Here is a 14639-nt window from a genome sequence, read left to right on the forward strand (position 1 = left end):
TAATTGTCGACCTGATGAAATTGATGACTGTGGATCTTGAATTGAGATACAATTTCCATTGGATATTGTCATAGGGATTATTTGAAGATGATTGAAACCTTTGAGTGATTCCCTGGAGCTTTTTAGGGTTTCCCAAATGTGATCCCTGATTTCAGTCCCTGATAGCTCAAAACCCTAATCTGATGATTTGAAATTCCATTGTTGATCAATCCTTGTGTAGGAGATGTCTTGAGTCAATAGATTAGGTCAAAATGATGTACTTGGGGTCTTGAGGTCATGTCCCAAGCCATTAGGTCAAATCCCGAGCAAAAGTCAGGAGTATGTTATCTTCAGTCAAAACCCTAATCTGGTTGACTCAAAGCCTTTGAGCTTGTTGAAATGAATCTTTGAGGACCAAATGTTGACTGTTGATGAAGATAGTTCTTTTGAGATGAAGGGAGAACAAAACCCTAACTGGTTGTTGCTTGTACTGATGAGTGATTTCTTGATTAAACCCTGCTGAGCACAAGTAGCAAACACAAGCTATGCAATTTGTTAGAGATGTAAATGATGCATATGCAGATGATATGAAGTGGTATCTTAGGTCAAAAATTGGGGTATGACAGATGCCCCTATTTAAGTTTCTTCAACCTGAGATATGAAGATTGAAAATCTTCGTTTTGATAGGGTGGAAGAGACTTAAATATCAGAAGATGCAAATTTTGGACCTAAGATACCAAAATTGCGAATGATGCAAGGATATCTTTACCGAGGGAATATCAAGAACTGACTTCGTTGGGGAAAAGAGATCGGGAAGGATGTCTCAATCCATTTTAGGAAGAGAATCCATTTTATCGGGAAAGCAAGTGTATGCTTCACCGGGGAATGATAGCTTTGTAAGAAAAGCTTACCTATCGACATTATCGACTATCAACACAGGGATAAACTTGTTTAATAATGCGAAGGTGAAAGGTATGAAACTGTGTTACCGACTATCAGCATGGTGATAGACTTGACATGGTTAAAAGAGTTTCAAAGGTTTGGTTAATATTACCGACTATCAGCATGGTGATAGACATGTTAAATAATATAACCAGAACAAAAGGTTACCGACTACCAGCCTCGTGATAGCGGTTTTGAAGACATGATCAATTATCAGCCGAGTGATAAAAATGATTCTGGAGACTTTGCTAGGGAAATTACTGGTTATTCAGCTTTGTGAACAGTAATAAGGCCCTGATTGTCAAATGGTCTTCATGATTGATTTCCTTGAGAGGAAAAGCCTTTTGAAAGAGACATAAGCTGCTCAGATAATGAGGCTATTGCTTATTGTCTGTTTTTCACGACTCTATTTGGGGAATCGGAATTTGAATCTCTGGTAAAGACAAGGTTCTAACCAAGAATGAATTGGAAAGAAACGGCCAAACAAGACTTTGTACCCAATGAGGGATGAACTCAACTGGGGATTTTCTCCTTCGTTTTGAGAGGAGAAACTAAAGAAACCTTCTTCCACGAGGAATGATCTTAGTGGGGAATTGGAGAAAGAATATGTTCTTTTTGCTTATGGGTGACAACCTACTTGGAGAGATGACACGCCCATACTTGTTTTTTTTCTATTTTCTTTTTTCTTCTTTTTTTTGGTTTTTTTTTTTTGAGGATAAATATATCCTAAACAAGTGATTTCAAAGCAAACATTGAAAAATGCAAGAATGCATAAATGATGCAAATATGTATGAATGATGAATGTCATGAATGTCGCATGCATGTTGACGATACTGACAGACAAAGAAATGTATACTGAAAAAGGACCAACGTCGCAATACAACCAGATACTTGGTAAATGTTCTTCAACACAGTGTAGATAACACAGGTGATGAATGATGCTGCGTGCTTTAAACTTCTCTGGGGAAGATAAGCATATTTTCTTATTGAGATGGAAAAACTTCTTCACTGGAGATGAAAGATCCTCTTCACTGGGGATAAAAGAACTTCCCTACCTCGAGGGGTAATTGCTTTAGGAATTCTTTCTGGGATAAGAATACCGTTGTCTCATCATCTTTTTTGAGGAAAAGAACAGTTCTGAGAGATAATCTTTGGTTCATCCTATGGAGATAGCTGTTGATGTTCCTTCTGTTGTTCACAACTCAAAGGAAAGTTTCGCTTTTATTTTGTAAAGAAAGGAAAAGTAAATTCATTTAAAACTTATTATTTTTCTTTTTCTTTCAAAAGTGAAAAACACAATTAAAGCGTCATTTTTCAAACTAAAAGAAATTAGAGATTGCAAACAAATGGGCACAAGGCTCAAATTTATTTAATAGGATGGTAACCAGCTAAAGGCGTGATTCCATGGAGTATTTACAAAAGTTGGAAATGGTAATTATGCGGAAAAGGCTACATTGAAAGCAATAACCACTATTCACCCTAACAACTTTGAGTTCCAACTGTGCTTGTTGCTTCAGATTGGCGATGATTTGATTGAAGATCCTTTGATGAAAAGACTCTTCAGGTGACAAAGTACGGATTGATGCAGTTACTTTGTCGTAAATCCCTAATTTTTGCCTAGATTGCCCTTTCAGGTTTTCAATCTACCAGGATAAATTTTTCTATTTATTGTCTCTAATTTTTGCCTGGACCGCCCTTTCGGGTTTTCAGTCCACCGAGACGCTCATTTTTGCCTAAGTCGCCCTTTGCGGGTTGACAACATACGGGCCTTCGTAATTGGGAGACCATTTGCCCCTAGAATCTGGTTGAAAAGACAAGATTTTCTTAAGCACGAGGTCGCCTTCTTGAAATTCACGAGGTCGAACCTTTTTGTTGAAAGCTTGTTTCATCCTTGCTTGGTATAACTGTCCATGGCATAGAGCAGTCATACGTTTTTCTTCGATTAAGTTCAACTGATCGTATCTGCTTTGACACCATTCAGCCTCTGATAACTTAGTTTCCATGAGGACTCTCATTGATGGGATTTCAACTTCTACGGGGAGCACAACTTCCATGCCGTATACTAGAGAAAAGGGAGTTGCCCCTGTTGAAGTACGCACTTAAGTACGGTACCCATGTAAAGCAAATGGCAGCATTTCGTGCCAATCTTTGTAAGTGACGACCATTTTCTGGACGATCTTCTTAATGTTTTTGTTAGCAGCTTCAACAGCGCCGTTCATTTTTGGTCTGTAAGGAGAAGAGTTATGATGCTCAATCTTGAATTCCTCACATAATTCTTTTATCATCTTGTTGTTCAAATTTGAACCATTGTCAGTAATGATCTTGCTGGGAACACCATATCGGCAAATGATGTTATTCTTGATGAACCTCACAACCACTTGTCTTGTAACGTTGGCGTAAGATGCTGCTTCGACCCATTTGGTGAAGTAATCAATTGTTACCAAGATGAAACGATGACCATTTGAAGCTTTCGGTTCGATCATTCCAATCATGTCGATACCCCACATGGAAAAAGGCCATGGAGATGAGAGAACGTTGAGTAGAGTCGGTGGCACATGGATCTTATCTGCGTAGATCTGGCACTTGTGACATCTCTTCACGTGTTTATAACAGTCAGATTCCATTGTCAACCAATAGTATCCTGCTCTTAGTATCTTCTTGGACATTGCATTCCCATTTGAATGAGTTCCAAAGGACCCTTCATGCACTTCATGCATTAACATGTCTTCTTCGTGTCTGTCCACGAATCTGAGCAAAACCATGTCGAAGTTTCTTTTGTATAGCACATCTCCGTTCAGGAAGAAACTGCCAGAAAGTCTCCTTAGATTTTTCTTATATTTGTTTGATGCCCCAAGTGGGTACTCTTGAGTTTGAAGGAAGCGTTTGATGTCGTGGAACCACGGTTTATCATCGATGACTGCTTCAGTTGCAAACACATAGGCGGGCCTTTCAAGGCGCATAATTCTGACTTTGGGCATATCGTTCCAGTGATTGACTTTGAACATGGAAGATAGAGTAGCCAAGGCGTCTGCCACTCGATTCTGATCTCGAGGTATATGATGCAATTCAACTTTGTTGAAGAAAGTCAACAGACGTCTTGCATAATCTCTGTAAGGAATCAAACCAGGGTGGTAAGTTTCCCACTTGTCTTTGATTTGGTTGATCACAAGGGCTGAATCTCCATATATGTATAGGATCTTGATTCTTAAGTCAATGGCTTCTTCGAGATCCATGATACAAGCTTCATATTCTGCGACGTTGTTGGTACAATCAAATAGCAATCTGGCGGAGAACGGGATATGAGTACCCTTGGGAGTGATGATGACTGCCCCAATTCCATTGCCAAAAGCGTTTACTGCTCCATCAAAAATTAGGCCCCATCTTGATCCAGGATCAGGACCTTCTTCAGGTAACGGTTCGTCACAATCTTTCATCTTCAAGTACAAGACATCTTCATCAGGAAAGTCAAACTTGAGAGATTGATATTCATTAATTGGTTGATGCGCCAGATGATCGGTGAGAATGCTTCCTTTGACCGCTTTTTGAGCACGGTACTCGATGTCATATTCAGATAACAGCATTTGCCATCGGGAAATCCTTCCTGTTAATGCAGGCTTTTCAAAGACATACTTGATCGGATCCATTTTGGAGATTAACCAAGTAGTATTGTTGATCATGTACTGGCGGAGACGTTTTGAAGCCCAAGCCAAAGCAGAACATGTTTTTTCGAGCATGGAGTAACGAGACTCACAATCTGTGAATTTCTTACTCAGGTAATAGATGGCATGCTCCTTTTTACCGGTTTCATCTTGCGGTCCAAGCATACAACCCATGGATTCTTCTAACACAGTAAGGTACATGATTAGTGGTCTTCCTTCAACTGGAGGAATCAATATTGGGGGTTCTAACAGGTATTCCTTGATACTGTCGAACGCTTTCTGGCAATCTTCAGTCCATACAACCCCTTGATCTTTGCGGAGAAGCTTGAAAATCGGCCCACAAGTAGCAGTCATTTGAGAGATAAATCTGGAGATATAGTTCAATCGTCCAAGAAATCCTCTTACTTGCTTTTCAGTTTTTGGTGCAGGCATCTCTTGAATAGTTCTGACTTTGTCGGGATCTACTTCAATACCTCTTTGGCTGACAATGAAACCCAAGAGTTTTCCAGATCTAACCCCAAAAGTACATTTGTTAGGATTCAAGCGAAGCTGATATTTCCTTAATCGTTGAAACAACTTCAAAAGGTATTCAATATGTTCTTCTTCTGTGCTGGACTTGGCTATCATGTCGTCCACATAAACTTCAATTTCTTTATGCATCATGTCATGAAAGAGAGTAGTCATTGCCCTTTGGTAAGTTACGCCTGCATTTTTTAATCCAAACGGCATCACTTTGTAGCAAAAGGTACCCTATGGGGTGATGAAAGATGTCTTCTCCATGTCTTCAGGAGCCATCTTGATCTGATTATAACCGGAGAACCCGTCCATGAAGGAAAAGACGTTGAACTTAGCGGTGTTATCAACCAGCATGTCGATATGAGGTAATGGAAAGTTATCTTTTGGACTGGCCTTGTTCAAGTCACGGTAGTCAACACACATTCTGACTTTGTCATCTTTCTTCGGAACTGGCACTATGTTGGCCAACCATTGAGGATACTCGGAGGTGACTAGAAAACCTGCATCGAGTTGCTTTTGAACTTCCACTTTGATCTTGTTAGCCATATCAGGGTGAGTCCTTCGCAATTTCTGCTTAACTGGCGAACATTCTGGCTTCAATGGCAAGTAATGCTGAACAATATTGGTATCCAACCCAGGCATGTCTTGGTAGGACCAGGCAAACACGTCAACATATTCTTTGAGAAGGTCTGTCAACTTACTCTTGATATCAGCATCAAGCAGCGATCCAATGGTCACTTCTTTTTTGTCTTCTTCAGAACCCAAGTTGATCTTTTCTAAAGGCTCTTTGTGAGGCAGAATGGATCTTTCCTCGTGCTTAAGTAATCGAGAGATCTTGTCCGGGATCTCCTCTTCTTCCTCTTCTTCGGCTTCGAACACAGGAAACTCAAAGTTGGGAGAGGGCATAGGGTTATTGCATTCAATGGGTTTATCAATAGTAAATCTGCACATATGATTTATATTTATTTCAGAAAATTTATGAATGCAAGAATGTATGCAGATTTTTTTTGGAAAGTTTTTTTTTTGGTTTTTTAGGATTACCATTTCCAGAAAAAAGCAAAAAATAAAACACATAGTGTAGGGAATTCAAAATGACACTTCATTTATGATTCATTTTTGAAACAAAGCCCTAAACACAAACTCATTTGTCTTGGGCAGGACAAAGAGGGAAACTTTTAAAACAAAGCCCTATACACAAAGTTATTTGGGCGGAACATTTAAAAGCAAAGTCCTATAAAACATCTCTCTGCTTTGGGCCAGGCAGGAGGTCAAAATAACAGCGAGGTGATTACTTTGAGCGACGAACAACATTCGGAACGTCGACAGCTTTCCAGTAGCAACGAACTTCTCTGTGGATTATGTATTCAGGAAAATTCTCCTCAGAATTATCTTCAGTATTGACATTGACCGCTGGTCGAGCAGGATTTCAAGGTCCTGGTTTGTCAACCTTGTTCTTTGTAGAGTTGAAACAGTCTTCTTCTATTTCTTGAAGAGCATAAGATGAATCACAATCTTCAGAATTTTCAGGATGAAATTCCCAATCCTCAGGATGAAGAGACTCATTGTCAGAGACGCTTTCCAAGTCAACTGCCGGGCCATCTTCCCCTTCATCTTCAAAAATGGCATTTATGTGATAATAACCATCTTCAGGGTTACCAATCTTGGTAGATGCGTTGAAGTTGAAATTTTCAGTAATTTCAGGCTGCTGAGAAAATTGAGAGGGCTGATAAACCTCTTCTGGTTGACTACTATATTCAAAAGAATTTCCCCATCCAGTTGGTTGGATGTCTTCAATCGTAATCTTTGAACTTTCAGGTGCAGTATATTTCACCATATAATCATATTTGCCACTTGGTTGTCCCAAGGTGTCCCAAATTTCTGCAGGAACAGGCTCAGTTTCTTTATAATTTGTTTTGACTTTGCCTCTGGGTTTCTCTGAAGGAGGATAGAACGGTGCATATGGTTCTTCCTGAGATATGTATCCGGAGTCATTGAGATAACATTTCCATTCTTCTTCAGGATCGGGCAGACCTTCTTCGATACATTCTTCGATAAGGACATTTACCTCTTGAGGAATTGGGTTAAGGAACCCTCCACTAATGAATGTTTCTTTGATCGGACGAAGGGTTTCATCCTTCTTGGTGCAGTTTGAGAACATCGGTGAACATCCGAGTCCTGCTCTGGTTTCATTCTTGGTAGGGATCACAACTTGCCCCCACCCAGTGGTAGTTCCATCTTTCACTACTTTCACTGCCTCTTTGTATGAAGAGATTGATGCTTTCTTTTTGGAAGATTCGTCTTCTAAAGAGAGACCTTGGAACTGCGTTCCTTCCACATTATCAGCACTTATGAAAGAGAAATTGGATAAATGGCTCACCATCAAGGCTTGTTCCCCACTTATTGTTACCAATTTTCCATTTGTTACAAATTTTAACTTTTGATGGAGCGTAGAAGTCACTGCCCCTGCTTCATGGATCCATGGTCGTCCTAACAGACAACTATAAGCAGCTTGAATGTCCATGACCTGGAAGGTGATTTGAAATGTATGTGGGCCAATTGTCATGGGAAGGTTGACTTCGCCGATAACAGATTTTCGCGATCCATCAAATGCTTTGACTACTACACCTCTGAACTTCATAGGCATTCCTTGGTAAGATAAACGAGCAAGAGTCGTCTTCGGCATCACATTTAAGGAAGATCCGGTGTCTACCAACACATTAGACAAAGAGTCTGACTGACAGTTCATAGAAATGTGCAGAGCAAGATTGTGATTTCTGCCCTCCTCGGGGAGTTCTTCATCATAGAAGCTTAAATTGTAGCAAGCTGTTATGTTGGCTATTATCCCATCAAAATGGTCAACAGTCACATCATGATCTACAAAAGCTTGATCCAAGACTCTCATCAGGGCTTCCTTATGGGCTTCTGAATTCAACAGCAATGAAAGTATTGAGATCTTTGAAGGAGTCTACATAAGCTGATCCACAATCTTGTATTCACTTCTTTTGATAAGCTTCAAAATTTCATCAAAGTCAGGATTGACATTGGTTCCACTGGATTGACCAACATCAGCGTTTGTATTACTGACTGGAGTTTTCTCAAGATTCTTCACTGGTGTATTGACAGGATTTTGCCTGGTTGCAGGAGCAATAGGCTGCTTTGGAGGTGGTGGAGTGTACACACGTCCACTTCTTATTACTCGACTCACATCGGCGATATTCACGACAGATGAAAGAGTAGGTAAAGGAACTTCTTGTCCATTCTTTATCATTGTTGCATTGTAGTTGTATGGAACTGCCTTGTCAGAGTCATAAGGAACATGTCCAGGTAGACAAATGATCAAAGGAGCAATAGGAACCTTTGGCTTGTTGTAGGTAACTTCTATGCGCTCGGGCATGTTGAAATGAGGAACGATGATGTTAACTTTAGGCATTTCCGAGTTGATATCTGAGACTAAAAGCTCATGCGGATAACATCCTATCATGTTAACTTCATCTTCATTCCTATTTTTGTAGATCTGAATAGTACCATTATCTAGCAAAACTTGAAGATCTCTTCTCACAATCGAACATCCATGAGAATCTACACAACATATGCTACAGGAGCCGTAGTGATGTTGGCGAAAATTATGCCCTTGACAGAGAGTAGCATGCATTTGTACCAAATTTGCTCTTGAGAAATTGATATCATAGATTCGGTATTGGCCAGGACATCCATACACCATGTTTACAACTTGCCCTCCATGATTGGGCAGCGGATTTGCTTGCACATTAGGATTCAGATTTCTGAAAGAGAGGAGATTAGATCTAACCAACCTCTGGACTTCATATTTCAAAGCTATGCAATGCTCAAGATCATGGCCAGGTGCTCCTTGATGATAAGGGCATGAGACCTCAACTTTGTACCACCATGGGAGTTTCTCAGGTACTGGTGGTGGTGCTTTAGTTTGAACAAGACCTCTTTCAATCAAAGCAGGGTACAACTCTGTGTAGGTCATTGGAATCGGATCAAACTGTGGAGCTCTTTGCACACGATTCTGATTATTGTTGAACTGTTGAGCCTGTTGTCGAGGCTATTGTTGTTGAAACTGCGGGGTAAATCCTGGATTCGGTGCTGTATTAACGACTGGCGCAATAGCAGCAACCTGTCGTTGACGATTGACGTTTCCTCTTGGACTCCCTTGGGATACCATGTCAACACTTTGTTCTTTCTTCTTTGGGAAACCACTTCCAAATTTTTTGGTTCCGCTTGAAGATCCACCTTCTTTAGTTAGACGTCCTGTTCGGACTCCTTCTTCTAGACGCATCCCCATGTTTACCATCTCGGTGAAATCACTTGGAGCACTAGCAATCATGCGTTCATAATAAAACGGGCTAAGAGTATTCAAGAAGATCTTTGTCATCTCTTTCTCCTTTAACGGTGGATTAATCTGAGCAGCAGTTTCTCTCTATCGTTGGGCATATTCTTTGAAAGCTTCATGATCTTTCTGAGCCATGGATCGGAGCTGATCTCTGTCTGGAGCCATATCCGAGTTGTATTTGTATTGTCGGACAAAGGCCTCGCCTAGGTCATTGAAAGTTCGAATATTGGTGCTATCCAAACCTGTGTACCACTTCAGTGCGGCACCAGTCAAACTGTCTTGAAAGTAATGGATGAGCAACTGATGATTATCTGCATAAGTAGACATCTTCCTGGCATACATTATGTCATACCCCAAAATTTGCCCTCCTCTTTTCATTTTCAATAATCCAAGGTTCAAGGGCTTTCTCAAGTCACTCTGCATTATCATAAATTAGGGTTTGTTCTTCAGCAAAATAATTTGGATCTCCAAGGCCTCAAATGGATCTCAATGTGTCACATATGTACCAAAACACTTTCATATGTCAAAATTTGAGCAATTTTCAAGATACGCGTGAAAACCTAATAGACCAATCTTGGGATTTAAAGTCAATGGGCCTAAGTCTTGGACTCCAAACATGATTGACACATAAATAAAAGTCCATAAGATTATTCCCACATGTTTATGATATTTATTTGATTTATTTGGATTTTATTCATTTAAAATGCTAAAAAAAATTAAATAAAATCATAAAATAGTGAAGTAAATTATAGGAGTCTACTTTTAATTATTTGAAAGCCCAAATAACTCCATGAAGTCCACAAAATTCATGCAATATGCCTAGAGAGAGGTGCTAAGAAAAAAATAGAAGGTTTGATGTGTTTTTTTAAAAAGGAATGGATCTTGCCAATAACATGAGAGTCAAGCCCATCTCTTGCCCTAATTTGAAGATATATATTCTAAGAATAGTCATAGGAAGAAGGGGGACGAAAAAAATGAGCAAGGGCTTAGGGTTTTAAAGCTTGCAAATCCTCAAGAACTAGGGCATAGAAAAAATTCCTTTGACAACAGCTTTCAGTTCGTTCCAAGCTCCAATTCAGACTCCTGGATGTTCCAGGAATCAATCCATCCATTTATATCATCGTGAAGCATCTCATAACGAAGGGATCGGACTTGGCCGGTTGGGATAAATATTTTGAATTCGTTTATTACTATATATGCATTGTTAACGTGTTGCTGGCGCTTATTCGTATTCAGGATCATATTTGGGACGGATGCAACGTATCTCATGGAAGCTTCGTGGCCCATAACGTGGTATACCATTGTTAGGGCATAGAATACCTTGTGGTTCGGTTTCACAGTTAGAGGCCGTTTCAGGGAAAACGAACACGTCCACGAGATTCGCAGCCCCTCATTTAGTAGGTACAGGCTATTTTTGTTGGTTTGCTCGCGCGTTTTTGCATGTTCCGAAAAGACCCTCACCGGAGAAGACAATCGGATTTATTCCGGTCCGGCAGTCTTGACTAGCAGGTGGTGGGGGGGGGGGGGTCCCTCGTGGCATGCGTGGCGTCTCCCTAATGGAGGGTCAACAGAGGGCTTTTCTCTCTCCGTCTGTGATTTGTTCATCCAATTATGCTGGGACCCACAGTTTGACTTGTTTGAAAATTGTGTTAACATATTTAGTTTCTTATTTAAAGAATTGGACAGGTTTCTTTGACACGGATAGTGCAGCAGCGTGGAGGCTGGTGGGTTTTGCTGGTCATCATAAGAACACAGGTTCGAATCCCAGCCAGTCCATTTATTTTTAACAAAATTTCTACTTCCAGATCCAGCGCGCAGCACCCATGGAGCCTCACAATACACCCTCAGTTACTAGCCAATAGATCTCCTAGGATCCAGATCTAACGTACCAAATGGGAGGCTCACCATAGACCTCACAAAGGAGCCACACACAATCCAAACCAGGTTCCTATATAATTTTTTTTAGGATTATTTATTTGTTTATTTGTTTTGTTTAATTATTTAAAATAGATTAATTGTGGTTAGTTTTATTAATTAATTGGAATTAGGATTAGGCTAATGACTAGGGTTTAGGATTTCTCCCGATTTATTCAATTATCTCGATTATTCGATTTAATTGTTTTAATTGATTTAATTAATTATAAAAGCCATAAAAACCCTAGGAAAGTTGATTCGTCCATTAGGGTTTGTCCAATCCCATTAGTTTTTAGCCACCATAACAAGATTTAATTTATTATTCGCTTCGATTAAATCAATTGATCGCGGTGGTTAATAATCAAATAATTATTTAATCAAATATAAATTAAAATAATCTTTATTTTGCTAAATGGTTTTAACCATCTTATTGGTTACGATGATTAGCATATTTCCCTTTAAAAAATTTGTTATTATTTATAATCGAATCTATCGATTATGAAAGGTAACGATAATTAAAATACGCACATTTTCTATTCGCGATAATTGAATCTATCGATTATAGTGGTTAGCAATCCTCCCTTTAATCCGTTAGCCATGGTAATCAAACCTATTGATTATTGCGACTAATGGTAACAAATTGAAAATCAGGGTTGTACGCCCAAAACATTTAAAACACACTAAACCACGATACTACGGTGTTTCAACACTGCGATGTTCACAACTACGATAAGGTAACTCAAAATACCTTCGAACATTCGCATTTCAAAAAAACTTCAAAACAAATTCAATTACATTCAATTCAACTCTAAGGCGTACAATCCTGTGCCCGAACTACGTTGACTCTGATTCTCCAAAAGGAGATACGTAGGCACTTGGATAACCAAGGCGAGTCCCCTTCCTCTAAATTCTAATCCTGTCAATATAATTAGCTTTATAATTACTCTCTGTCACCCTTCTTTATAAACCTTGCCATAAACCTTTATCTTTGAATGTTAGCCTTTAGGAAAGGGTTGAGGGTGCCTAACACCTTCCCTCGACCTATATAGTATCTTACCCTGATCTCTTAATTGCATAGGTTTCCTATTCGCCTTGGTAGAATAGGTGGCGACTCTAAACATTAATTTTTTAGGCCGGTTGCTACAGCTGGCGACTCTGCTGGGGACACACTATAATGGTGAATTATTATGCCCCTATAGGTTTTGACAGGGTTTATGTTCTTGGCGAAACATTTAGGTTTTTGGTAACTTTTTTAGGGTTTGGCTAATTCACCATTTTAGGGTTTATCTATTTTTTATAAATATTTAAAATTTTTATTTTATTTATTTATTTATAATTTCACCGTTTACATCAATTAAATATATACCTGTTTATTTAAATAATATCTGTTTATTTAAATATTTGTTGTATATTGTATTTATTTTTTTTAAATTGCAAGCGGCCGGAGTTCAAGGTTAGTTAAATATTTAAATTTTATTTATTTATTTATCTGCCTTTGCAATTTCATTACTGCGGTTTAATTAAATATTTATTTAAATGAATATTTTTTTTCTATTATATCTGTTGGGTTATTATATATTGTTTGTTAAACCCTAAGTGTGGGAGTTAACTTTGAGATCAATAGGGGACATGAATCGCCTACGAGTCTCATTGATAACTCCACTCGGAATGGGTTGAGTATTCGGAAATGTCCAAAACGGGGCTTGACTTTGTTGAGGGCAGGACTGGATACTTGGCTGATCTCTCCGGGAACCTACCCCAAAAATTCGAACCTCATGCTTACTATATGCTTGCAATTTATATACTTCGAATATCTATGCGTTTCAATTTTTGCAGGTGTCCCTACGTATTCCCTAGCTTGTAGGGACTCTAACTCCTAAGACCATGTCTTTCCCACGAAGGACACCGCCATCTACGCACTCCCTAGCCTGTAGGGACTTTCCTTTTACATCCTTGTTTTTCTATAACTACGCGTCCTTCCTACAAAGGACATCTTTATTAACGCAAGTCGATTGGTCCCTCGATGACCATGAGATCTAGTGACTGTCTAGAACGGTCACCCTGTGCTTACATCTTTCGTCCCTAGCCTATAGGGATTCCTCTCCAAAATTGCATCCCTCGCACGAAGGACATCTTCGTTAGCATACGTCAATTGGTCTCTCGATGGCCATGAGATAAAGTGATTGTCTCGAACGATCACTCTATGCTTGCTCCTACGAACTCCCTAGCCCGTAGGGATTTTCTTCTACGCTCATGTGTTTCTACAACAACGTGTCCTTCCCGTGAAGGACATCCTCATTAACGCACGTCGATTGGCTTCGCGACAGCCATGAGAGCTGGTAACTGTCTTGAACGGTCAACCCGTGCTTTTCCCCATACACCCTCTAATTTGTAGGACTTGGATTCCCATCCATACATCTTCGTCCCTAGCCTGTAGGGATTTCACTTCGTCTTATATCGTCCTTAGATAGGTTGTGTTCCGCATAGAGAACCTTCCCACGAGGGACATCTTCGTAAGTACACGTCGAACGACCTCTCGAAGGTCATGAGACTTGGTGTTTGTCCAGAACGGTCATCAGCTGCTACTTTCCGCGTACTTCCTAATCTATTCCCAATGGCGTGTCATAATATCTAACTTACAATAATTTCATTAGGGTCTAATGTCACCCCTAAATCCGCATAGGTTATCCTTAGGATTATATTTGTCACACGTCCGCATTGCATTACATATAAGGATTCATAATATACAAAAAAATAAAGGAGTCCTTTGCATACACGTGCATTCGCATTTCTATGCGTTCATACATTTGCATTTTCATGCATTTCTACATTTTTACATTTGCATTCATATCTTCGCCCGCATCTACACTTACCGTGCTAGCCGATCTCCTGAAACTCATGGAGAAAAATCAAAGGATCATAGACTATGGAGAAGGGAGGATAAAGTATCGAGAATGATCTGGGGCTTACTAAAGGAAAAAAAGATGTCTTTCACCATGCCAGCCGCATGTCCATGCCTTGTCATAATAGGATTATAAATACAATAAAGGATATCATCGAGCAAGGATTAGTTCAACAAAAGAGTTCCCTCATAGATACACTCAAGGGGTATCTAGTCATAAAGGGTTTCATCTTAGAACACATCAAATTTACAAGGACACTCTACGATAACCTGGGGAAAAGATTAGTCCAACTGGGGCAACATCCTGAACAAAGATGCATAACTACGATGGAGGGAAGGCGACGTGTGTCAACTCAACACCAAGGGGCAA

The sequence above is a fragment of the Vicia villosa genome, linkage group LG4, assembly GCF_029867415.1.
Source record: "Vicia villosa cultivar HV-30 ecotype Madison, WI linkage group LG4, Vvil1.0, whole genome shotgun sequence".
NCBI lineage: Eukaryota > Viridiplantae > Streptophyta > Magnoliopsida > Fabales > Fabaceae > Vicia > Vicia villosa.